The sequence below is a fragment of the Oxyura jamaicensis genome, chromosome 3 (genome assembly GCF_011077185.1).
Source record: "Oxyura jamaicensis isolate SHBP4307 breed ruddy duck chromosome 3, BPBGC_Ojam_1.0, whole genome shotgun sequence".
Taxonomy (NCBI): Eukaryota; Metazoa; Chordata; class Aves; order Anseriformes; family Anatidae; genus Oxyura; species Oxyura jamaicensis.
Window position 1 is genome coordinate 110,688,487 of NC_048895.1, and position 24,410 is coordinate 110,712,896.

Below are 24,410 nucleotides of genomic sequence, written 5' to 3' on the forward strand. Positions count from 1 at the left end.
GCTGGCTGTACAAACCACAGCCTAGATTATAGGGACCTGCCTGGGGAAAGTATGCATCTCTGTGTAATTGGCAAAGAAATTAAACCTCTACTAGAAATGAAACTATGAAAGCATCAATAGTGCTAAGTAATGTGCTTCAAAATTGTGTATCAGTGACAGCCTGCTCCTGCTCCCTTGTTCTGATGCCTCAGGTAAACGCTGAACATAAATGCTGCTTACGGTTCTGTGGCTGACATCTCAAAGAAAAATACTTCAAAACAAAACTCCAAAACCCACCACCGTTTTCTAGCGTTTGGCACTGGCTGCAGGGGGCTTGTCAATGGGCAGAGCAACGCACTGGGTGGTAAAAGATCCTCATGGTGGGAAGCGTGGGTGGGCTGGGGGGGTCTGTTAACAACTTCGGAGGCCCCAAAGAGAAGAATTTGAGCGGTGGCTGTGGCGGATTGCAAGGGTGACTCAAGCACATTCTAGCATTGATCGCCCTTCTTAAAATAAAAGCTGCTCGCATTCATGGCAGTGAGGGTGGGATTCGTCTCCCCTTACTTCAAACATCTGAGTTTAAGCTCCTTGCCCCAGGGTGCCTGCAGAGTCAGGAGAAAGAAATAGATTGCCCTCTGACCGTGCCTGTGCTGAATATCATAGGCTCTAAGCTTAGGCTGAGGTTAGCTTCCCTCCTGGCCAGCTTGCACTTGCCACTTGTTCTGATGCTGAATTCGGGCAAGAAAGATCCCACCCTTGGCGCTGTGCCTCAGGAACCAGCTAGGGCTTGGCTTGTGCTGGTTCTTCATCAGCCACAGTCGTCAAGTAGGTGCTTAGATGGGTTGGAAGAAATCCCCTTTGGTGTTGCTTTGTGGTTGTGCTGGGTGTAGGGCTGCTGCAGCCATTGTTGCAAATTCAGCTTGCAGTTTTCAGCTCCGGTCATCTCTTTGCTGCTGTTTGCTTCCAGCAAGCCTCCCTGGTACTCTGAGCTCAGCGCTGGGTAAAAGCTTGACACTTCATTTTTTTTAAAAAATACCATTTTCCACTGCTATTGCTTTTGAATGCAATAGGGGAGAGAGAATGTGCGTAAATCCTTTCTCCTGCTTGTGCCTCTGTCTGCAGCGTGAATTAACTTTAGTGTTTTGTCTTCAGAAAAAAATGCTACCACATTATGTTGTTACATGCCAGTGTGACAGCCTAATAGGACCACTGCATCCAACTTTTTCCCTCTCTCTCCTTCTTGCGGGAAGTGCTATCAATTTAACTAATGAGGAAGCCAAATACAGCAACTTGTGAGTATTCTTATTTTGGCAGGCTCATGTCTCTAAAATGTGCAGGCCTGTCTCTCCTAGTCCTTTGGTTTCAGGAGATGACACACGAGTTATTTCCATTCCCCCATCCTTACCACAGTGTCTAAAGAGCAACATCTCTTAAAATGCAAGCATAGGACGTAATGTCTGGAGAAATACTTGATCTGACTTGCCTGAAAGATGTTCGTTTGTGGAGAAGGAAATGCTAGAGAAAGGTTGGATTACAGGAACATCTATTGTGCTTTTATTTATGGGTTGGCATTACTAAATACCCAAACATATTAGTACATGCTTTGGTTTGAGGTGTTGGAGACATACTTTGGTCCCTAATTTAATTTGGGGCCCATGGAAAGATTGTGACTTGGCCCAAAATCCCAGTTGGTAAAAGAGGCAGGGAGAACCCAATCCATCCAAATCCTAGTCCCGTTCCTTCCCAAGCTCTTTTGGTTCAGAAATTAAACTCAATTTAGCGTGTGGAAGAGCATGGATTTGAGGCTCCGTGGGAATGTGAGCCCCTTTTTGGAAAGATCATTGTTCCTGATGAAGTCTCAGTGAGCTGGGGCTCAGCATCAAGGCCAGGATTACAGCATCGGCAGGCCTGTGGCAGCTCACTGTACAAGTTGCTTGCAGTAGAGTCAAAGGAATTAAGTTGGGATGAAAGCAGTAGAAGACTTGCGTTATTTCCTGCCAGCTAAGAGCATATGCCTGGATATGTGGCCTTGCTGATGTATGGTAACTGGTTATGGTGCAATGACTTGATCAAGAATCTGAGCGAATCAGAGAAATTAAGGCATTTATACTGCAAGGCTTATATTTTTTTTACAAGCGCTGTAAAACTGGTGGTGCTTGTAGGTTTTTTAATTCTTTTTGGGGTATTTGTCTGAGCAGTGGTACAAAATGGCACTTATTTAGTGATACTGAAATACATATTCTTGGTCTGTAACTTTGATAAATCTCTTTCCTGGTGCATAATGCTGTTATTGCCTTAAGGGTAGAAAGAGCTTTAAGAGTACTGCTTACTTCTGTAGAAACAGAATTTTACCTGCTGACCGATGGAGGACTCATACAGCACAACCAACTTTATCTTAAGAAATGCTGTTAAACATAAGTAAATCTAGACTAAAATCTGTAGTTTATCGTCCAAATGATGGGTATAACATATAGCGTAAGTGTATCTTTTAAGTTACAACATAAAAACTGAAATCCCTTAGCAAAAATGCCTTGCCTATGAATCAGAAACCAGATACCTAAGTTGTTTATAAACTCAAGTCAATGTTTTTGGTTCTAGAAAAGTGGAAAACAGTATTACCGTAATTCTGCTGTCAGAAAAGTGACTGTAAAAAAGTGACGTCTTGCTCAGCAGGTCTGCTTCTAGCATCTATTTCAGGGCCTATTTTCCTTTTTTCCTTCCTCCTGATGAATGCTCTCGCTCTCCTTGGTTTTGCAGAGCCAGCAGAGCGTTGATCGAGTGGGGCTGGATGCTGGGCTGGCAGAGCACAGCAGTCGGAATTACCAACTGCTTTGCCAAATCCTGCATCAGTGGCAGCTGTGTGAACCCACTGGGGACAGTGGGGATGTGCAGGTGTCCGTGTGCATGGGTTTGGCCCACGGTCCCACTATTACTGGTAGTGATGGGCAAGGAGAAATGAGCCCGGGATGACTCAGGAGTGTATTGCAGGGTTGGCAGGAGAGGAATGTGGGAGAACATCTTTTATTTGTAAACTGAGACGACTTGAGATGGAAGCGTGAAAGCACAATAAATCTGGAATATCGCAGGGCCCCTTAACTAAGTCTTTATTTCTTCTTTCTCCCAGTATCCACTCGAAGTAAATCTTGCTTTAAGTCCACTTAGAGCTGCTTGCTCAGAGTATGAGAAAGAAAAAGAGAAAAGCTAAAACTTCAGTTTCTTCTATCTGGAATATTATTGTGGAAGTTACCTTAAAATGATACAGTTGTGGAAAATATCCCTGCGAATTAGGATCACTTTTTCTGAAAGGATTCTCCCTCACGAAGGTAAAACAAACAAAAATGCAACTATCCAATCAAATACTAGAATTTTAAAAATTTAAATAGCAATTTAAATAGCGTCCCTTCCCCCTTTTATTTTCTTTCCCTATTCTAAGCGAGCCCACAGCATTTTGTAAGCTGCAAATGGAGGTCATATAACACAGCCCAGTCCCTGTGGTCATTATCCAGAAAACTGAAATTCAGATGTCTCTAGGGCAAAACAAAGTAGTTTTTAAGTAGGGCACAACTTCAGGACAAGAAAAGAATGTCATCGGGCTGAGCTGAGATTTTCAAGGTAGCTAAAAAAGTTGAGCCCTTGGGTAACAATGTAAAGGGTCAACACTCAGCTAGCAAAGGGACAGCCTTAAATACATACATTGATAGTTATCACTTTATCTCTATTCCCAAGGCCCCTTTCCCTCCCCATTTCCCCCTCAATATGTGGGTTTGTAGCATCCCGTTTTGAATTTATTTAGAAAATGTTATTTCCTTCCATTAAAATGTCTTGGGTAAGTTGAAAGACTTTGTATTCAGCCAAAACATGGGAAACTTTTTTTTTTCTGAACCTGAAATAATTTCACTGCTGTGGTAACTGAGGAAATAAAATAATCCCACACAACTTGTCAAAATGGAAGCATAAACAGAGGCTTTGAAAGCCTGCATTTTAGCTGGAAAAGAAAGCACCATCTCCAGCTGTGGTGCTTGATATGGCTTTACAGTATTTTGACAATAAACGCTCTAATTTTATAAAAGTATTAAAGGAAAATGGTTTTTAATAATTAGGACTATTTTTACAAAGACACTAACTACTTTTCAAGATTTCGTAATCTCATTTGCATGCAGCTCTACAGAATTACCAATATTCAGTTGCAGATAATGTGATCACTTTTATTTTTTATTTTTCTAACTTTAGCCTGCTCAAATGGTATTGTACCGGTTGCAGAATAGTACCTGAATAAGTGGCAGGGAGTATCTCTAATCAAAGTTTCAGTCAAGGAAGAATGCTTCTAAAACAACACTGTGAACATGGGATTTCTAACCATCTACTCATTCTGTTAAGAGTTTTAAAAACTGTTGGTAATTCCACCGTCTGGGGACATGCAGTAGCTTTCAAAGCGTGAGAAATAGTCTATGTAGTCATTCTGTGCAGAAAAATGCAGTTGGAGAAGCAGCTACTGCAGGGTTCTGGTATGATGGACTTGAATTCAGTGGCTTTCTCTATTTGACAAGCGTCTTTGCAAAACTAATTGTGTGAGAGCTGCTTACTAAGTGATGGCTTTGCTTGTTGGGAAGCATACGGAGGAGATGCTATCTCTCCCCAAGTGAAGGATTGGGCAGGATTCCTTATGGCTTGCTTTCTGCAGGTGCTCTGTTCTTGTCTTTTTGCCTTAGGGTATCAGATTGGCAAACAACCTGATCCCGTGTTTTTGGGGGTGGGACATGAAGCCGCAGTCACTCTCACGAGGTGAGTGATGGTCCTTACAACAGAACTAAAGTAATGTTTACCGCCGTATCTACAGTCCTGTGATGTTATTTCAACAAACTGAAGACCTTGCCTTGAGTGTTAGGCTCTTATCTTGGAAATGTAGCATCTATGGGAGGGAGCAAACAGAACTAAATGACAATAAGTGCACGGGTTCTATTCCTTCCCACCTCCAGCGATGCTGACCATAAATCTCTGGCTGAGGCTGTTTTTAATATTAAACGCATTCTAATGGAATGATCACAGAGCTGAGACATTAGCTCATGAGTCTTAATCCACTGTTGCCTCTGATAATTCATTTAGCTTTTCAGTCTGTTTGTCTGCCTCTGAAGCTGTGAAATGGGTAAGTTTGTAATCCCTTCCAGAGGAAATTGTGGGAAGGGTTGCGTGGCATTAAATCCTCCCCCAGGGAGGTCCTGGGGGGAAGCACTTGTTGTGAGGATGCTGCAGGGGCTTCTGAATGCTCTGGGAGACAAAGGATGTGCTGTTCCTTTAGAAGGAGGAGGACTGAGAACTACGTAAGGTTGGCTGTATGCTTTGGAGGGGTGTGGGCTGTGGGAAGGGATCCCAGGGAAGCTATCCCAGCAAGTGCTGACAGACGTACTACATGGAGGCTGTGGGCAGGGGAGAGGATGCAAGCAGATGCATGTCAACACTGCATGCTGCCCTAGTGTCTTTTCCTCCAGTCTTCTACTCACACAAAGACCTTTGCTGGCTCTTGTCTGAAATCCATGGTAATAAACCTTTCCTCATCCCTCCTGCTGTGCCATTTTTCCCCCCCTTCTTTTGTTTTGCCTCAGAAACAGCAAGACAAAATTAAACATAAATAAACAATACCTCACAGACGTGGTGCTGGTTGCCACTTCTATTTGCAGGGTCTGCCTTCCCCCCCACCTGCTTACATCTGTTATTTTGACTGGCTTTTTACAGCAGTGGCTGCCCATTGTGCTCTAGGGGTAGAGCTAGGGCAGTGGTTGGTCTTGAATGACTTTAACATGAAAATAATGAAGCTAACCAGAATGAAAACTTCCATAGAGGAGCGAGCCTCTGTTCCTGTTGGGTGATGTTTGCAAGTCCAACCTTTCCTAATCCTTTAAGGTCATAAAGGAAATCCTGCAAATTCTGGCTTTAATTTTGATAGTTTATCTTTGTCCAGATGTTTGTTTTTTAGACTTGTTGTTCCCGCTGTTGAGAGTGGTCCTGCTGGCTCTGTAAAAACTGCATCTGTCTAACATAGGCAGTAAGTGTACAGCAGCTCTGGTTGCTGTATGTGATTTTTCCTCTAGGGCTGTTTGTCATTGTTCTTTTTTTGCATAAGCACATTGCAGCAAAATCACCGGAGCTCTTGAGGTCTATCATTCTTTGACAATGCTTTAAACGAGCATTATTACTGATCTTTTTGATACAAATGGTACTAATTTAAAATGTTTGATTATATATGGTGGGGACAGTAACTTGTTGCTGGCACTGCAAGTTGAAATGAACACCTTGCACGGAAGAGAATCACGGGTTAAATTTTTGAGAGATTTTTCAGCTTACTCTCACAGACAGCCTCTTCGTAGTTTAATGTCTGGACTTTTTTCTTTCTTTTTTTTTTTTTTTTTTTTTGAAATGGGGAGACTGTTCTTTCCTCTGGCTATTTTCAGTGAGCTAGTTTCTAGAATTTTATAGAGAAAGGATAATATTTAGGTCATATGAAGTAGGCTGTTGGAGTCTTACTTCAAATATACTGTAAATATCATAGCAACAGTTATGAAAGAAGGAAAATAGTCACCTCTCACAGTATTAAACATCAAGTAGCTCAGTTAAGCTATTAATTAAAACTATGTGAAATGCAGTGTAGTGCCACATTAGGCTCTGTGAATGAACCGGTAGATTTCTTTTTTTTCCCTTGAAGAGAAGTAACCATACAAGAAAAGCAAATGTGGGAAGATTAAAGGTTGCATATTTTCTAAATGAAATGAACTAGAGGAAGAAAACTAGTTCTGTTGTCCATCAGAAGCATATGTAGCTCTTCAGTGGACATCCAAAATCTTTGGGGTCAGCAGGGATTTGAGAGCTGGGAAGTGCTGCAGCCCAGACATAGGCACTTCATAATACTGTGAGATCTGCAAGGAGATGTCTACATGTCTTGAATTTTTATTATAATATTAAAAAACTCATTGTTAAGTATTAAAATATAACAACTGGCCTAGATGAGGGTTTGGTTCAGTACAGCAAGTCTCCTCGTGGTACCTGGTCAAATTAAGTTAATCTCTTCTCTATCATAAACTATCTCATGTTACACTTTGGCTTATGGGAAGCACTCAGTAGCAACTGGGAGTTGCCAGTATTGCTTTTCAAGGGCTGGAGAGACCTTCTCTGAGGTGGTGTGACGATGTAGGTTCAGGGAGGGGGAATTTGGGCCAGAAGAGGTGCTTGCATGGCCTCGTTGCCCCATTGTCCCTAGATGGGACTACTTGAGATCCCAGATGTCCAAGCAGGCCACCAACATGGAGGGGACACGTGGTGGAGCTCAGGTGATGTGCTGCGACCTTGCTGCTGGCTGCATGGAGAGAAAGTAGTGCAGGTGTCCCTGCAAGGAAAAAGGTGCACAAGAGGTTTTTCTTGAGTAGTTTTGCCTAAATCCAGCCATAAGTATGCTCCTGAGTTGCAGGGAATCTGGCCCCAAGACCAGTTTTGAGGCCACTCATAAATACAGTGAAGAAGTTGTCTTCTGAGTCCTGCGTCCTGTGTTTTGACACTTTGATTTCTCTCTAGCAATTGCAGGCAACAAAAATGAGGAAGGACAGAGCACTTGTGAAGTGGTGTTTCCCCGTGGATGACTTTTGAGAAGCAATGGGTGATATGAGAGGTGGGAAGCTAAGGGTTTTCCTTCCCACTCCCTCTTTCATTTTGCAATATTGTCTTGCCCTGGCATCATCACAGAGGAGTTGCTGAGGCAGTGTTGTTGGGGCTGGAGTGGTCATGTGGGGCAGACAATGCAGACTTGAAGTCCTTTGAAAAGCAATTAAATTTACCTGTCACTTGCTATTCAAATGTGGCCAAGTGGTATGTTGATTTCTTTTTTTTTGTATTGAAGTGCTGTTTTGTAGAAGATGCTGTGCTCTGTATGCGTGTGGTTTTTTGGATACCTGCCAGGAGCGTTGTAAAGTATGAGATTATGGGACTGAGAGATGAATGGGTTGAAGTTCACGCTCAGTGAGGCAGACGAGTGGGGAGCTCTTTAACAAAGACCCCACCCCTGCTCCCAAGTGATCTGATCAGGAGAAGAATGCAGGAAAACCAAGACTGGGAGAATCAAGCCCTTGTGTCAAGGAATAAGTACCCAGTTGTGGGTTACCTTTGTTTCCTCACTCCCAGTGCTGATCAGATTGTAAGTGTCTCTGTTAAATGTATGCAAACCAGATTGTACAAAGCAATGATTTAAAACAACAACAGTCTTTCATCCTTGGTGAAACCAACAATATTATAAAACCTAAATTGTCTGGAAGAAGTAGTTTATCTTCAGATTCTGACAGCAGTCACAGCTGAAATATATAAATGCACTCGATTCTAGCTTTTGAGCCTAGATTTAATGAGGTGCTCAGAGGGAAATCTTTGGACAGGCTTGTATAAATTGTAGAAACAGGCCACTGTATTGTCACAGATAACTATTTTTCAACTTTTGATCTATTTTATAAGTAATCATTTTATCAGGCAACACCTGGGCCTACTCTTTACCTGTCCTTTTGAAAATAATTTTCAGCAGTAACACACAATCACTGGCTGGAAGTGGAGCCCTGTCACTGATGCTACTGAATAACAACTGGTGAACATCAGGCCCCGTGTGGGTACAGGAGGCACCCACCTGCAGTTCAGCTCCAGCCTTCCCGTTTATATCTCAGGTGCTGGAATAAGGGGAGTAGAAGAAGGGGGGGGGGGAGACTGAAATGTTTTGCTCTTATCCGAAAAACTTATCCTAAAAAGATGTGTAGGCAATGGTAAAGGAGTGGGAGCTCTGATAAAACCGCCTTTCCTCTGACACGGCACTCTAATTTCCCTGAGCGATCTGCTGTTCTCATTCACCACTTGGTAGGATGGCAATGAGAGATGTTATCTGATCTCAGCATCTTCAATTTACTTAGGAAATGAACCAGCATGTTTTTAAGACGAAAGGCATCCCTATGTTAATGTGAGAATAAAATTGTTTTGGCAAGGATGTGCTGGTAAGAAGTAGAACAACCGTTAAGAACACCAAGGCTTGCATCAAATCTGAGAGCTGTTGAATTTGGTCTGTTATCTGCATGCTAATTATGAACTGAATTGTCTGGAAATAAGGAAATGCACACTCAGAGGAAAGATTTTCTTCCTAAAACGTACTTTCTTTTAGTTTAAAGCCATTGTACTATCACTCTACCCCCTGACAAAGAGTCCCTTTCCAGCTTTCCTGTAGGCCTCCTTTAGGCACTGGAAGGCCACTGTAAGGTCTCCCTGGGGCCTTCTCTTCTGCAGGCTGAACAACCCTGACACCCTCAGCCTGGCTTCATAGGAGAGGTGCTCCAGTCCTCTGATAATCCTCGTGGCCACCTCTGGAATCATTCTAACAGGTCCTTTCCAGAAACTTCTTTTTGAAGGCATTCAAATGTCCCATTAGCTTGAAGTAATTTCAAGTGAAATCTACTACCTCTTGTGACCAGATTATGTCATGTGTGCCCTGTCCATGTCCCCCTGGGTTTTTCTTACTTATACATTGGGTTAATTTTTTTAGTTTGTCTTCATCCTTGTTTGACTTGGGACTGTTTTTCCTTAGATTTTACAGCCATATTCAAAATTCAAATATTTAAAAGAAAAAATTATACTGAACAAGTCCATACTACTCTCCCCACATGCTCACTTTAATCTTTACTTGTAGCTCAACTGGTGTACCACTCCAAGATATGTTTATCAGCAAACTATGTTCTAAAGTGTTGTTAAATTGAGTGCAATAGTAGATTATTCTTTATGCATTTCATAGTGAGGTCTGTGGTAGTGCTTCAAAAATGGCAGAAAGTGTGGGGATTTGTTCCCACTATTAACCATTTTAAGACCACTTGTTTGAATTCTATTATAACTGTGCAGGATACATGCTTACAATGGTTCTTTACTTTTGTTCTGTCATATAACACGAAAAGCAGGCTTTTGTGGGGACATCACAGAAGGACATCTTACTTTTATGGCTAGGGAAAAGAGACCTGGGAGAGCATTTCCCTTGTCATGTGTGACTTGCTGCATCCTCTTTCCATGATAAAGATGATGCTGGAGGAGATTTCCTGTTCACTGTTGAAAGGAACATAACGTCTTTTAAAAAATGTGTATGTATCTGATATTTTGAGTATAACTTAATTTGCCTGTTTTTGTCTCTGTTTTTCTCAGCCTAGAAGAGTTAGGGGATTTTTTTGTCATCTCTTTATCCCAAAGTTTCAACTCTTTCTCTGAGTTGGTTTTCACTGACAGCTTTCCCTTAAGCTGCTGTCATTGTATTTTTCATGCCGCTGTCTGTTGTGGGAAATGGTAAGCTGCTTAGCCACAAGTGTTTAATTTTTCTGTTAAAGCCAGTGTGTTTTAAATGGACTTGGTGTGGCTAGCACCTCAAAAGTTTGTGGATGTCTGCCCCACTATGCTCTTTTGAGTTTTTACTTTCTCATTGTAGGTGATAGCAGCTTTGTGGGTCAGGCCCCTGATCATGGATGGTATTTGACTTTAGCTTATTTCAAAAGCTTACCTGTTTATTTTCATTGACTGTGTAATTCTTGTTTTGAAACTGCTTTTTCTTTATTTTATTTCTGATATCAGCTGCTTTTTTCTCTGAAGGTGTATGTGAGGAGTTGAATGTGTTTCTCTTTTCTTGCAAAGAATATATCTTCAACCTGTGTTTTCTGCATTTCCAAAATTATCTTCCGTTGTGGGAAGCGGTTGGTGTAGAGCCTACAACATGTCAATTTTGAATTGTTGGATATGCATCTTACAGTCCATAAAATCTTTTATTGATATTGATCTGAAATTGCTGCTATAATCGTACTTGGTCCTCCAACATGCTTTTTACTTGGTATTTCTTGTTTCATCTTTTTAAAGTTTGTTTTTTTGTTCTTGCTTTGCATGAAGTGATCAGATCAGATATCAGCTGCACTACACACTTTAATATCCTGGATAAGTTGAGCTACGTTTTCATTCCAGTAGACAGGTTTTTAATCTGATCTATGGGTAGATATCTTACTAGGGGAATGAATATTCCACCAAGAAGAAACCCCAGAGTGGTTCTGTCAGTCTCATGCCACCCTGACTTTATTAGTAGTTGAATTCTTATTTTGTGTGTGTATACACACATGTATGAGTGTGTATATATATGTATATTTGCGTGTAAGTGTATATATGTAAATATATTTTCAACCACACCAATTTCATTCTTCTCTCTAGTTGTCAGGACTCTCCAATGTAAGCAGATGTCATGGCTGAGGACACTGTCACTGTGTGTAGCATGCTGTGAGTTCATCAGCACAGTTGTCTGGTGTGCAGCATCCTATAATTGTCATTTTCCTATATCACATTTGAAATGCAGCTTGGAGAAATTGGCTGTTAATTGGCTCCCAGTCCTTCAGCAGTTTTCAGCATTAGAAGTCTTAATTTAATGCTGCTCTTTCTGCAGGGAGGGAGAACCATTTTCCTATTCCCATTCATCATGCCTATGATGAATTTTTATATTTAGTTATTTTTTAACTCACTCCTAGACATTGGCATAAACTGTGAATTTTGAGAACAGACTCATCTGTTTTCTTAGTTACTTGTATAGCTTTTGACCTTGTTGATTTCTAGTATCCCAGAGAGCTATAATTGTAGCTGGTAGAGTAGCATTCATTTTGGAAATTGCTGTTGCATTTGGAATATGCTACTGCCACTCCTCCATGCTTTCCCCAGCTGCGTGATGCTGTGCTGCTGGTAAAAGGGGAGGCGGGAGCTCTCTGGTACCCAGTTCCATCAGCCAGCCATGCCAGCCCAACCTGAGAAGTCATTGAAGGTGATTTGACTAACCCGGGCGAGGAGAAGCTCGCACAGTACAATAGAGATGAAACCATTACTTGGCAGATAATGATTACAAATGACAGAGGGTAGTAGCGTCTTCAGCTGTTCCTGACGTATCCATTCACAGAACTGTCTTCTAAGAGCTTCAGTATCCAGATAATTTCTTCAGAGACTGTTTCTGAGGCATTCATTTGGCACACAGTTCATTGCAGTGGCAATGTTGTTTGGTTTATTGACATAAGTGCTGTACTTGGTATCTCTGCACTTTTGAGTCTATTTCATTGCTGAGGATAACCGAGAAGCCAGTGGGTGTGTAGCACTGCAACTGGATTGCTTTTCATTTTATCCTTGCTCTTTAACCTTCCTGCCTTGGGTTAGCCCATGCTGAAGAAAGTTGTAACCCTTAGTGTAGCTCAGAGTTCCCATGGTGTTCTCAAGTCCATTCTGCCGTGCTGAGATGTGGGTTCTTAGGAAGAGGCTATTAGCCAACACTTAAATGATATCCCTCTCTACTTAATGCTGCTGGGCTATATGCTTTCACCTGCCTGGTTGTGCTCAGTCCTTTTACACAAACAGTGTATGCTCTTGAGAGCTGCAGTGACAGTAACTTTTTCTACTTTTATTTTTATCTGCTAGATCTTGCTTTATGTTCACAGTAGGGAAATATCCCTGCCTATTTCAATAGTGAAATTTAGCTGTATAGGAAGTCCTAAATGATACTGGCTTATATAATATAGTATGGCATGCTGATCTATAATCTTCAGTCCACTGGCCAGGTCACTTGGCTTCTGTAGAGTCAGGGCTCCTCCTGTCATTGGATTTCTGTAGTATTAAAATATAAATTTAAAAAATCTTCAAGAACGTCTTCAGAATACAATGTGAATATCATCTGAATGCCTTCTTCATTTACACGATATGGAGTTAAAGTTGAAAAAACGTATAGGCATGCATCTTCAGCGTTCCCTGGGATCGCGGACAGTGTTACATATTACTGCTAAAGCCTGTAATCACAGGTGGAGACTGCTGCAAGGGATAATCTCTTGTTTGTTACACTGAGTGCTTTTTCTTTTCTTCTCCTGTTTTTTAATGAGTCCCTTTCTGAAGTAGGCTAAGCCTAGTTGTCCTTTTATCAAATCCCAGTTGGTGATCGCTATTAGCAACAAGATAACACGTTTTCACAAGCTTGCACCTGGTTTAAAAAAAGTGTGCACCGCTTTGCGTATAAGCTTTGTCTCTTAGGTTATACGAGTTCAGTTTGAATAGCTGATTCATGTTCTGTACTTCTGCTCTGTGAGAAGCTGTAATGTGTTTTGTTGGGCTTGCATTTCACAAAATTAAGTAACTGGAGAAGTTTTGAATGCAGAATTTTTCACCTCCGTTTAACAGTAATGATTTACAATCATAAAGAATGGAAGGTATGAAGTGAGGATTGTTTCTAAGAAACAAAACCAGCTTGATAGAGCATCTTTGATCCTTAATCAGTTAATTGCTTGGTTACAACTTGAGTTATTAATTCAACTATGTAAGTATCCATAAAACAGTTACTGAGGTCTTACCTAGCAGCTTTTTTTTTTTTTTTTTTTTTGCAGACAAAAAGGCCTTCTTAAACTGAATCCTACATTCCTTAAAAATAAATGAAAAGGTGTTTTATGCTTGTGAATTTGGGATCAGGTCCAAAGGCACTGGAAACAGTGAGGTGACCTAACATCTCAGCATGTGTTCTGTCTTTTCTCCAGCACTTGGTTTGGGTTATTTTAATTTTACTCACAGAAGCTGTACTGACTTGATGTGGGTAAACAGAACAGCTCATCAGTGGTAGCATCTCCAGAGCTTTGAAGGTACCAGTGAGGCAGGGTTTCAGGGAAATATCTCATGTTGCAAATCGATGTACATTTAAAAAAAAAAAAAAAGAGGAAAAAAAAAGCAGTATATATAATTATTTTTTATATATTATATAGGTTTTCTGGCACACGATCACTGAAATTTCAATGTAATCTGCAGAAAACGTGAATCTCCAGTGTTCACATATGTGGCTCTCTGCTTAGTCTTCCCGTGGATGGCAAATAGCATCTATGTGTTCCAACACAGTTCCAAGTAAATACATACTTTTAGGAGGCAGAGTATATCAGTTCTGGCTGGGGAAATATGTAAAAGTTTTACTGTCTTGTTCTGGTGAAGTTGGTTTTTTAACTAGTTCTCTGAAATCATTTTCTTATAAATTCCTCATGGGACAAGCAAAACTAAACCCTGTTCAGCAGAGTGTGTGTTTGGATTTCAGTGGAACAAGTGGGAGTGAAGGTCTCTGCATCTAGTTTGGTTTGCAGCCATCCAACAAGTATTGCAAGAGGCTTCCCAGAAACTGCTAGATTCTGAAGAACTCTTTGTGCATTAAATTGTATATTTGTTTCACTGGAAATTGTCTGGCAGTCTCATGCGAGCACAAGAGGCTGTCACCCTGGCGCGTTCCCAGTACAGTCTGAGTGGGAGTGCTGGGGATATGATGTGTGTGTTCCCTTGGGGTAATAGGAGTCATTTACCAGCTGTTTGGTGATACCAGTGAAGAAAACAAGATAAGCGCTAACTAGTTCCCCAGGGGTTTTTGCTTAGCCCTTTGTGTTGGGAAGCTGGTTGCTGTAAAATGGAGTCCTCTGGGTGAGGAGCAGCTGAGGTTCCCAGGGACAGCAGGTGAGACCGGGGTCCTGACAGAATGGTCAAGGTTGGAAGGGGCCTCTGGTTCAAACGCCTGCTCCAGCAGGGTGCCCAGTCCCATGTCCAAGTAGCTTTTGAAGATCTCCAAGGCAGAGACTTCACAATCTCTCTGGGCTCCAGTACGCATCCAGCACAGAAGTGCTGCCTGTGGTCAGAGGGAGACTCCTGTGCTCCAGTTGGTGCCCATTGTCTCCTGTACTGGCACTGGGCACCACAGGAAAGAGCCTGGCTCTGTATTCCTTGTACTTCCCTGCAATTACTGATAAGATCCCCCCCCCCCCCCCGCGGGCCCCCCCTTTTTTTTTCCAGGCCAAATGGCCCCAGATCTCTCAGCTTCTCCTCACAGAGGAGGTGCAAGAAGAGCTCTTAAATGTAGATATGCCCTTAGATAACTCACCACTGTAATGTAACTCTTGCAAGAAATATGAATATTACACAGGGAATAGAGCAGTTGGCCACAACAGATGTGGTTTGTTAGGTTTTGGGGTCCCTCCCCCCAAGCTTTCTGCATGAAGTTGCCAGTGCAAGCAGCAGGGGCAGCAGGGCTCCTGGCAGGGTTAGGCCCACCCACTGGTCACCACTGAAGGCACGCTTTCGTTTCTGCATAAATGAAGTTGTTTTTAATGGTTGAATTTTAAACTTACCTCAATCCTATATGGCTACATCCTTACTGGTAAACAAGGCTAGGGCACGGGCTTGAGTGGGATTGTGCACTTGGTGTGCTCCTGGGCAGAACTTTGGCCAAGGGCTTTCCCTGCCCCGTGCCCAGGCATGTGCGTATGGTGTGAGGTGGATGGAAGAGCTGTTTCTGCCCTGTATGGGAGTGGTGGCTGTGGGTACATGCTTGCCTTCCTCTGGTGCCGTAGTAGGGACAGGGAGAGTTACCGCACGGTAACTAAATTATGCCCTGGTAACCTGGGGCCACAAAGGGGGATGGAAGGTGGGGTTACAGATTTCAGACAGTGGAGGTGATTGAACCACAGATGTTCACGTTTAAGGTGAGTGCTCCAACCACTGAGCTGCTGGAGAAAAGGGAATGATGCTTCTGAACTGTATAAGGGGTGGGGGGGGAAAGCTCACCCTTCTTATTCTTGGCAGAGGGGAGGAGGGGAAGGGAGATGAAACAAGGCGCTAACTCCAGTAGGGAGATCAGGTTTGGGAAGCTGAAGCAAGGGCTTACCTCCCTGCAGGGTGCCAGACTTGGAGTTTTTGTTCCTCCCCGCAGCATTTCCTGGGCTTATGCTGGACGCTTGCCTGCCCAGCATCCGATCTCCGGTGAGCCCGCTCCTGGCATGCCTCACGGTGCCGCAGCCCCACTGGGGAGTAGGGGCACTTGCTTCCACCCAGTGAACCACAGCACCGCGAGGTTCCTGCATGCAGCAGCCACTCCTGTGAATGCTGAATCCTTGTTCGTGATCCAATCTGTGCCTAATAACCAGGAGGATTAAGGCTCCTTTGCGCAGCGTTTTAAAGGTGTAGTATAACTGCAGGCCCGTGTGATTTATTTATTCTTTTTAAACATATTTTTTCTGATGTTAATGCCTCCTTAATGCGCTCGAATCGCAGCCTTAATGCATTCTATTACTTTGTCAGGTCTAATTCAGGGGCTTTAGACGTACTTTAAAACTCGTGTGGGTTTTCACCCCATTTTTGGTAGTCTATTCATCTCTGACACTTCTAGTTCCATGAAATACTGCCTTGAATTGATGAAATTAACTTTTCTTGATCCAAGAGATTAAATGTGGCTGTAAATTTTTAAGTAGAACCAGTTGCTGCTTTTCCCCATCAAAGAAAGTCTTGTGAACTTGAACGAGTAAGATTTAAGAAAAGCGTCCTCCGGGGGAAGCTGATTAGTTAATACTTAAGTAATATCTTTTTCTTTGCTCTTCCCCTGCATCTCCAGACCTGAAACAACACAAATGCTTCCTAGATTAAAACAGCACTGAGTCCTTTTTATTGGACAAATATCACAAACTGTGGACACCTTTTTTTTTTCACTAGAGTAATGGTACAGGCTTTCACGATTCCTTTAATAAACTTAAAGTAGGTCATAATACCCACCACTGCATCCTCAAACTAGTATAAATCTTGGTTTCCAGAGTTTTAATTACAGTGGCTGCTCCCATTAGGTGGTCTTGTTTCATGGCAGGATGCTAGACAGCTCTCTTGCTCTAAGTCATTTATGTGGACTGCGGGTATGTCTGTCAAACCATAATGAGCAATGAAAGAATGAAGAATGTTAATTTAACTGATGCTGCTTTTGCTGTTAACGTAAGTACCACCAGCTGCACCTCATAAACATTGCTGTTTGCTTGCCTGAGTTTCGCTATTCAGCGAGACCCAGCTTGATTGATAGAGGCAGAATTAGAATGATGGCTTGCATGTCGCAGCTCTTCTGTAGCGCTACTTCTGTGAATGCTTTTTTTGTTACGAGAGACAGCTCCTAAATTTTAATTGCTTTTCAAACTAGCAAGTGCTGCTCGTGTCAAATACTGATAATTGGTTTATGACATGGAGGTATTATAAATTAAGGAGAGGTCAGCGTAGATAATGTGCGTATTACCTGCTGGAGGAAAAATGGTTGGGGAGAAGTGACACTTGGGAGAACCTTGCCTTGGTGTGCGGGAGCTCGCAGTGCTCGAATGCGCCGCCTTAAACAATGGGCCCTGATAGGAAAGGACTGCCTGGAACAATAGCGGTGCTCCAAGTCACTTTATAATTAGAGAAATTACTGAATAATTCAGAACTCCGTGAATGGTTTTTGTTTTCCGGCCCATTAAGTGTTCATGTAAACCTTCAAAATAGAGCTGCATACCTCCTCTCACCTGTCAGCCGTCATGTGTGCTGAGCAAAAGCACGTTTTGTTCCTTGGGCATGTCACTGGGATGGTGATTAACCCCGGAGATTTGACACAGGCCACTTGTGCTCCAGTGCCAGCTCATCCAGAAGCTTCTCTTCCCTTCTGGCCCTTGCTCTGCTGATTAATGGGTTCCTGTACATGAACAGGAACATGTACATGAAGCTGCTTCTCATCGACATCCTGTCCAACGCCTCCTTCTTTGCCTTGCTCATTTCTCGAAGCGTTCCTCCTTTCTAGCATAGCTCCAATCTCACTCTGTCCTGATATACCTGGTTATTTTAGATGTGACTTACTACATGTTTCTGTTCCTGCTCTGAGAGTATGTCAAGGTGAAATGCTCTAAATCAAAGTGACTGAAGTCTTAGGATTTAAATTATTTAGGATTTTAAACAACGAATATTCATTTAAGTAGCTGATTTATTTTTGCTCTGTATTGCATTTAATTTATGCCCATTATATTCTTCAGTTAGTAATAATTCAAATGGCTTGCAACTGAATACTTTAAATCGATACAACTCTTGTTAATCAATAACATACTCCTATCTCTACATACTGCTAGGCTTTAAGACTGTTAAAGTGTAGTATATGTATAAGACTAAGTAATAAGCAATTTTTAAGAGCTACAGTGTTTAAAATAGATTACTTTTAAATGACAACAAGCCATACTTTGGATATTTTTCTGGGTACCTGTGGCCAGTGTAGTTACAATTAGTTTTAATTAGTTTTAATTAGGTTTACAGGAGATACAAAGGGAGGCAGCACTATCGGCTTGGGGCAGCACAACGTGATGGCTGTGGCACAAGACCAGGGTCTGGAGTATGAGAGGGATGAGAATTGTGATGCTCTCCTTCTCGTGTGTGTCCCACCAACAAGCAGTGTCTTAGTCTGCCTCTTCTGATGGAGTCTTCAATGCTTTATACAGGTTGGACTATCTCTCTTCTGATGTCTCTGCTTTATGCATGTTGGAGTGAGTTGGATCCCTCTCAGGATTTGGGTGCTGCTTTATTTAGTTTCTGGATTGCAGAGCCAGATTGCAACCCAGCTACTCTTGACCAGCGCAGTTCTGGCACATATGAGCACGCAACAGTCTTGAAAGCGTTCAGGTCAGGTAGAGAAGAACCCACACAGAAGTGGCCTTTAAATCATATCAACACCATGGATGTAAGCTCGTAAAACTTGCTAAAGCTCTGTCTTCCTTTGGTCACAATCTGCACTATACCGTGCATCTTTTAGGTTTTAAGAGTTTTTCAGTTTTATTGATTTCAAGAAGAATTACATAAACGGGTAGTGTCCATGCGCTTAGGTGCTGTAATGAGGCTTTTCCAAAAATGCTTGTATGTACTTCTAGGGACCTAAACCGGTTATTATATGTTCCCATGCCTTCAAGGCTATAAAGTCAGGCTGTAATATCTTTCTATCCCACTTGGTTGTCTGTTTCTAGCCTGTGACTGAGAAATTAACTTTTCTTGGTCTTATTTTCAGTGAATTGGTCCCAGTACAGAAAATAATCTCTGAACAACTGCTGGCTATGTTGAAACAAACAATCAAAAAAAGTAATTTTGTGCAGCCAATACTGAAAACTATGACTTCATGGGAAAGGATACAGAAGGAACAGATAGAACTAACAGCACTTCAGCAGTTATGAAAGTATATATGTAGGTATATACTTAAACTTTATGATGTTTAAATGTGCAAGTGTGGTGGAATTGACCTCAGATGGCTAGAAGACATTGAGAGATACATTTTTTTAAAATTTCAGGGTGTTATCCTTTTACTCATATTTTGAAAAGAATTCACTGATATCACTTAACGTTGTCTAAACCCTTATATTAAATCTAGGTTTTAATATTATGACTTTTTAAATTATGTCTGAAATTATTGTACTTTAATCTTACAAAACTGAGAAATATTTATTTTAATACAGCTTAGTATGAATTTGATTATGCTTGCTTACAGGCAAAATGCTTTCACTGGCTTATTTCTTAAGGAAGGAGGAAGAAATATTTTACTCCTGTAAGAGTATTTCCATTTCAGTGGACATCTAGAATTATTTCAGTTGTATCCACTAAATGCATTTCTTCCATAAATGAGTCATTGTAATGTGTCCAGTATTGGCAAACAAAATTCTCTTTACATTTCATATCATTTCTTAAAGCATGAAGCTTCCATTTGTTTTCTAGTTCTTTTTGGTTACTTTTTTCTGCACTTGAATATGTTGTGAGCAAACCAAAGATCATGTGCTTGTATTTGGACACTTCCACTGGTAGAATTTACAACTTTAGCCTAAGCCCCATCTTCTACTGGGCTGATTCCCCACCTCTTTCTAGTGGCTGATTCCCCACCTCTTTCCCCGCCTCCTTTGGCCAGCACAAGGTTTTGGGTGGATCTGGTGAAGCAAATCGATTCCTTAGACCATGTTAGCATGCAGCAGCTATTCCAGCACATCTGGAAGGTGTAAGAGACCAAGTGAGTTATGTGGAGGTGACACTTTACCAATGGGAGTTTACTGAATTTCGTTTCAGAAGAGATTGATGCTATAGTGGTACATGCAAGTACATGGGTATCTTTTTTTTCCTGTTTAAGGAGGAGAGACTTTCCTTTAGAAGGATGGAAAATCTTAGGGCAATAAGTCCGTCTGGGTATTGTTCACATCCATTTATAGCTTGGAGACGAGAAAATGGACATGAAGATGAACCAGCCTTTCTGCTCTTCCTGGAACTTGTGGAACATCTGGACAAGAGGTAGTGTTATGTATCCACATGGAAGCTGTAAAGTCAGGGCCAAATGAGGGAAGCTCCCAACTTCTGTGATCTCATGAGTTTGTAACACCATTTCTTCTTCTTGCTGTCTGGCGCTGGTGGAAATTTTTCCATAAACAGATCTACTGTAGTAAGTGTGCTTCAGTGGGTTAAATATTCCATGTTTAAAATAGAATGGTTGGAGGAAGGCTTTTTTAAACCTGAAGTAGCAGGCTTCATTAAGTAAGCAATTGGCAAGTAATATTTTTCTTTTCAACAACTCCATTTACCATGTGTTAATTTTGATCAGGATTCCAGGTAGACTCCTTAATGTACTACTAACCATTATTTTCTCACCTAGTTTGCTCAGTACTGACAGATAATAGATGATCCTATTACAAATAAATTTGACACTGCATCCATGAAAATGTGAAAATTGGAGTCTCTCATCATTATTTAAAATGTGTGCTCACTCACTCAAATGAGGTATAAGAGTCTACTTTGGAGATAAAGTAGGCCAGATTGCTGGAAAGGCTGCTTCAGTGTCACACAGGTTAATGTAGATGTATTATGTATTTATATAGCCTATAGGAGGATAACTTTTTAGCAAATGATTTGGACTGAACGTGCACTTGATCAGGACCCTCATTAATAACCCATGGCCACACTGTCCTCATAGTGAGAAGTTACCCTTGCAATCATAAAGATTAATTCTGGGGCTGTCTATTGTAGTTTGGGAGAAAGAATCCAAAGAAAGAGACAAGTCGTGTTCAGCGCTGAACAGAGATCCGTACAGACTGAGCTGTAGCTTGGGATCCTGCACTGTCCCCAACGTTTTGATTAGGACTGCCTTTTCTTTCGGCCACAGTTCTGGAATTGGGGACAGATATCTTTTCTCTGCAGGTGAGGGGGGGTGTTTTTTTTTTTTTTTTTTTTTTTTTTTTTTTTTTTTTTACGGCGAGGTGATTTTTACTAAAGACAGTCAGCTACCTAGTAAATGAAGTGTCCAGAATGTGTGCTCACAGCAGCAGCACCTCAGCGAGGGCGCTGTGCTGGACTGTGACCTCCATGCACCAGATACTTGAAACGAGCAACCTGTGGGCATCACCTCCTGCCTAAATTGAGGTAATGTAGTAACAAGGTTGTAACTAATATGCTGTTGCACCTGGTAGGATTTGGTGTAAGGGAGGAGGATGTGGTGAAATGGGTGAACACTTTTACTTGTAACTCTATTTTCCTTTTGGTGGATGATCAGAGACGAGCACATTGGAAAGCCTTTGTAGCATGGACACCTTCAGTTGACTTGTCTTGGCTCATTATAAAATTTCAGAGCTTACGCTGGCCTTGCACCTCGCTGAATCTGTGCCATTGCAGGTGCCACGCTACACAATGAAATAATTTTGATAGGCCTTTTTTCTTCAACATCATGTGCCCGTAGCATGGCATAGAGGTTGCATAGCTCCTAAGGGAAATGGATGCGGTCTAGGACCAAAGAGTTGTCTGGGCTGGCTGTATGAAGGCAGTCTCTGAATTGTGCATAGGACGAACAAGGACCATAAAACCTCCTTCATACTGGGTAAGGAGAATTCAGATGAAGATGCTGATGGAATATGGAGCTTGTTCCCTGGAAAGTGTATCGCCAGAGAGCTGGAGCTGTGGAGGAGGAGGCTTTTGTACTAATCTTGACATCACCCTCAAGGTATGAGGATAAAGCCATGGAAGTAAATGGCAGCATTCCCAGAGCTGGAGTGTGTTCATTGTACGTACTGCCTAAGTGAAAAGAAAGCAGGCGTGCGATGAGCTTATTCAGAGCATTTGATGACAGGATGCAGGACACTGCCTGGGGTTGTAAGGCAAATAACAGTAGTCTTCTCCACGGGTGCTATCTGAGGGCTTTTAAATTAATACCTTCCTGATTGTGCTGGTGCTGGTTTGTGAAACAAAAGCAAGATCTCTGCTACCTATGTAGCTGCTGAATTCGGGTGTGTTTTAGTCAGAGCCGTAAGCAAGCATGTCAAGGGAAGCACTGCAGTTCTTCGTGTGGAATATTCAATTCTCTTCACGTTTGGTCAAAACACCAAACTAAGTGACATGTAAGCAGTAACTTAGTGACACGAAATGACCTGTTCTCATGCCTCATTCAAAGTAGTTGTGGAATGCTGTCCACCAAGCTTACCGATACAGCTTGCGAGCTGGGGAGAGCTGGAGCTAGCACTGCTGTGGTGTCCCCACACATAACTGAAGTTGTGATTGCCAGGAAAATACAAATCTTCCAGGGAAATTCTTTCCCTATGTTCACCTTGCGTGCTGGTGCTGGGGCTGTTGCAGAGTGCTTGTGACTCTTCTCACAGAAGGTTAGCTCTTAGGCTACCCACTGATGAAAGTTTCTCAGCGCCATATGTAAAGAGCCTAAAACCCATGTTTTTATGTAACTTAATTCTTAAATTAAATCCAGCAGCTCAATTTGAACAGCACGATTGTCTCGCTGAACTGAATGAATTCTGTGATAGTCACACATGCTAAAATCAACAATTAACATCAGGAGAACAAATTCTTGCTGTGAAGGAATTACTTTTTTTTTCTAATTATTCTCATGGAATCAAAAGTTTGATTGACAGTAACCTGCTCACCTCCCACACTTCCTTTTCTGTCTTCACTTACTTTTTTCCCTTTCACTAAAGGGGATCTTTTGTAACCGATCTGTTTATTCTGCTGTTTCTTTGGGGATGACAAATTAAGCTACAGATCTTTTTTTAGTGTTGTAACTGGGAGGTGAAGAGAGGAGATTAAGAGCTCCATCATGCCAGTGTGCTGCTGGCAGTCAGCTTTGGAAACTGGTTCATTGCTTTGGAAAAGTGGCCAAGATCTGTGCCTTAAAGGTGCAAGATTTTGAGTCTTGTCATCCTAATATTGATTTGGGGTATAATAAATGGGACCACTGGCAAAGGATTGAGCAAGAAAAATATAATTAGTGCCAATCAACATGATCTTATAGAAAATAGATCCTGTCAAGCTAACCTGATGTCTATTACGTGTTTTTAACGTGTTTGCAAGTTTAGATGATAAGATTTGCTTCTACAAGGCATTTGGCTTGATAACACCACTTTGATTAAGAAGGTAGCACAGAATAATTTGATGTGGCGTATGTGAGCGACAAAATTGAGCTTTCCCAACTTTAGCCTTTTAAAGTTGGTGTCTTACTCTAACCTGGTTGTCCTAAACTCCCTCTGAAGTCAGTGGAGAGGAGGAGAGGGCTATTGCTCCCCTCCTGAGTTGACAGCAGAGGAACGTGAGCTTGTAGGACAAAACTCTTGGGTTGCCTTTTTCAGTAATTTGTGTACATCCATGGGAGAACTTCAGGGAGGCCGCACTAAAACTGGGTCTGACCCTAGTGCAGATGCTCCCAGAGTATTGTGTTGAGTTGTCTGCATCTCAAGGAGCTTGATGGTAGAAGAGTGGTGATGGCTTATGGGTGGAAGGGCACGCTTTTAAGCCATTGGGGTTTCTTACTGGCACTCATTACCCTAATCCAAGTGAAAGAAAGAACTGATTAACTTTTTTTACATGGGAAACTTTAAGAACAGAAGATTCTTCAGTCTGTTGAACAAAAATATAACAAGATTCATTGTCCAGAGATGAAAGCCAAGAAAATTCATAATAAGAAAAAAAAAAAAAAACAGATTTTGACAGCAGGAATAATTAATTACTAAAACCTTTCACCAACTCCCCCAAGGCATCTCTAGAAATTTGGTAATTGTGACAGGACTCTTACAATTTTTCTTCCTGAACAAGGCAAGAAATTGAGTCCTGTGCCTTATTTGCAAGAGGATCAGACTAAGCTCAAAAGAGGGCTGCTAAGATTATCTAGCCTGCAAATAGGGTTGGTCCTGCAAAGAAGGTAGGGCTCCTCTGTTCTGTGGTCAACGCGTTCCCAAAGTGAGCCAGAAAATGGAGGTTGTACTTAAGGAATCAGGTGACATTGCTCTGTCATCCTCTCAGCTCTTTTTAGACACTCATAGCTTTAAAAACCTTTTGGGGATACAAGGATGTTGCCAGCCATACCACACTATAGCAGCGTTACCACCCTGGCTATATTTTTCCCTTTCCAGACTACTTTGCTCTTAAATATCACATGAGGCTATTGCATTCTCTTGGGGTATAGTCATGTTGATTCAGATTGTAAGCGAAACTGTTGCTTTTGCCCTTTTGAGTACAGGCTGTTCTTCCTGAGCAACTGATACTGTGAGCTCCCTTCCCTTCTTGCAGTATTAGACCCAACAGAATGA

At 41.8% G+C, this 24,410-nt stretch overlaps 1 protein-coding gene across 9 annotated transcripts in view; it reads left to right on the forward strand.

The window, feature by feature from the left end:
* KLHL29 (kelch like family member 29) overlaps positions 1–24,410 on the forward strand; it is a 390,896-nt gene that overhangs the window by 32,924 nt on the left and 333,562 nt on the right. The window contains exon 1 of one of the 9 annotated variants that reach the window (XM_035321011.1): positions 18,991–19,041. The exons of 7 other annotated variants lie outside the window; for them this stretch is intronic. The gene's annotated coding sequence lies outside the window, so the exon portion shown is untranslated. Of the gene's footprint in view, positions 1–18,990; positions 19,042–24,410 lie in introns of those variants that run through there. One more of the 9 variants, XM_035321019.1, reaches the window with a different exon arrangement.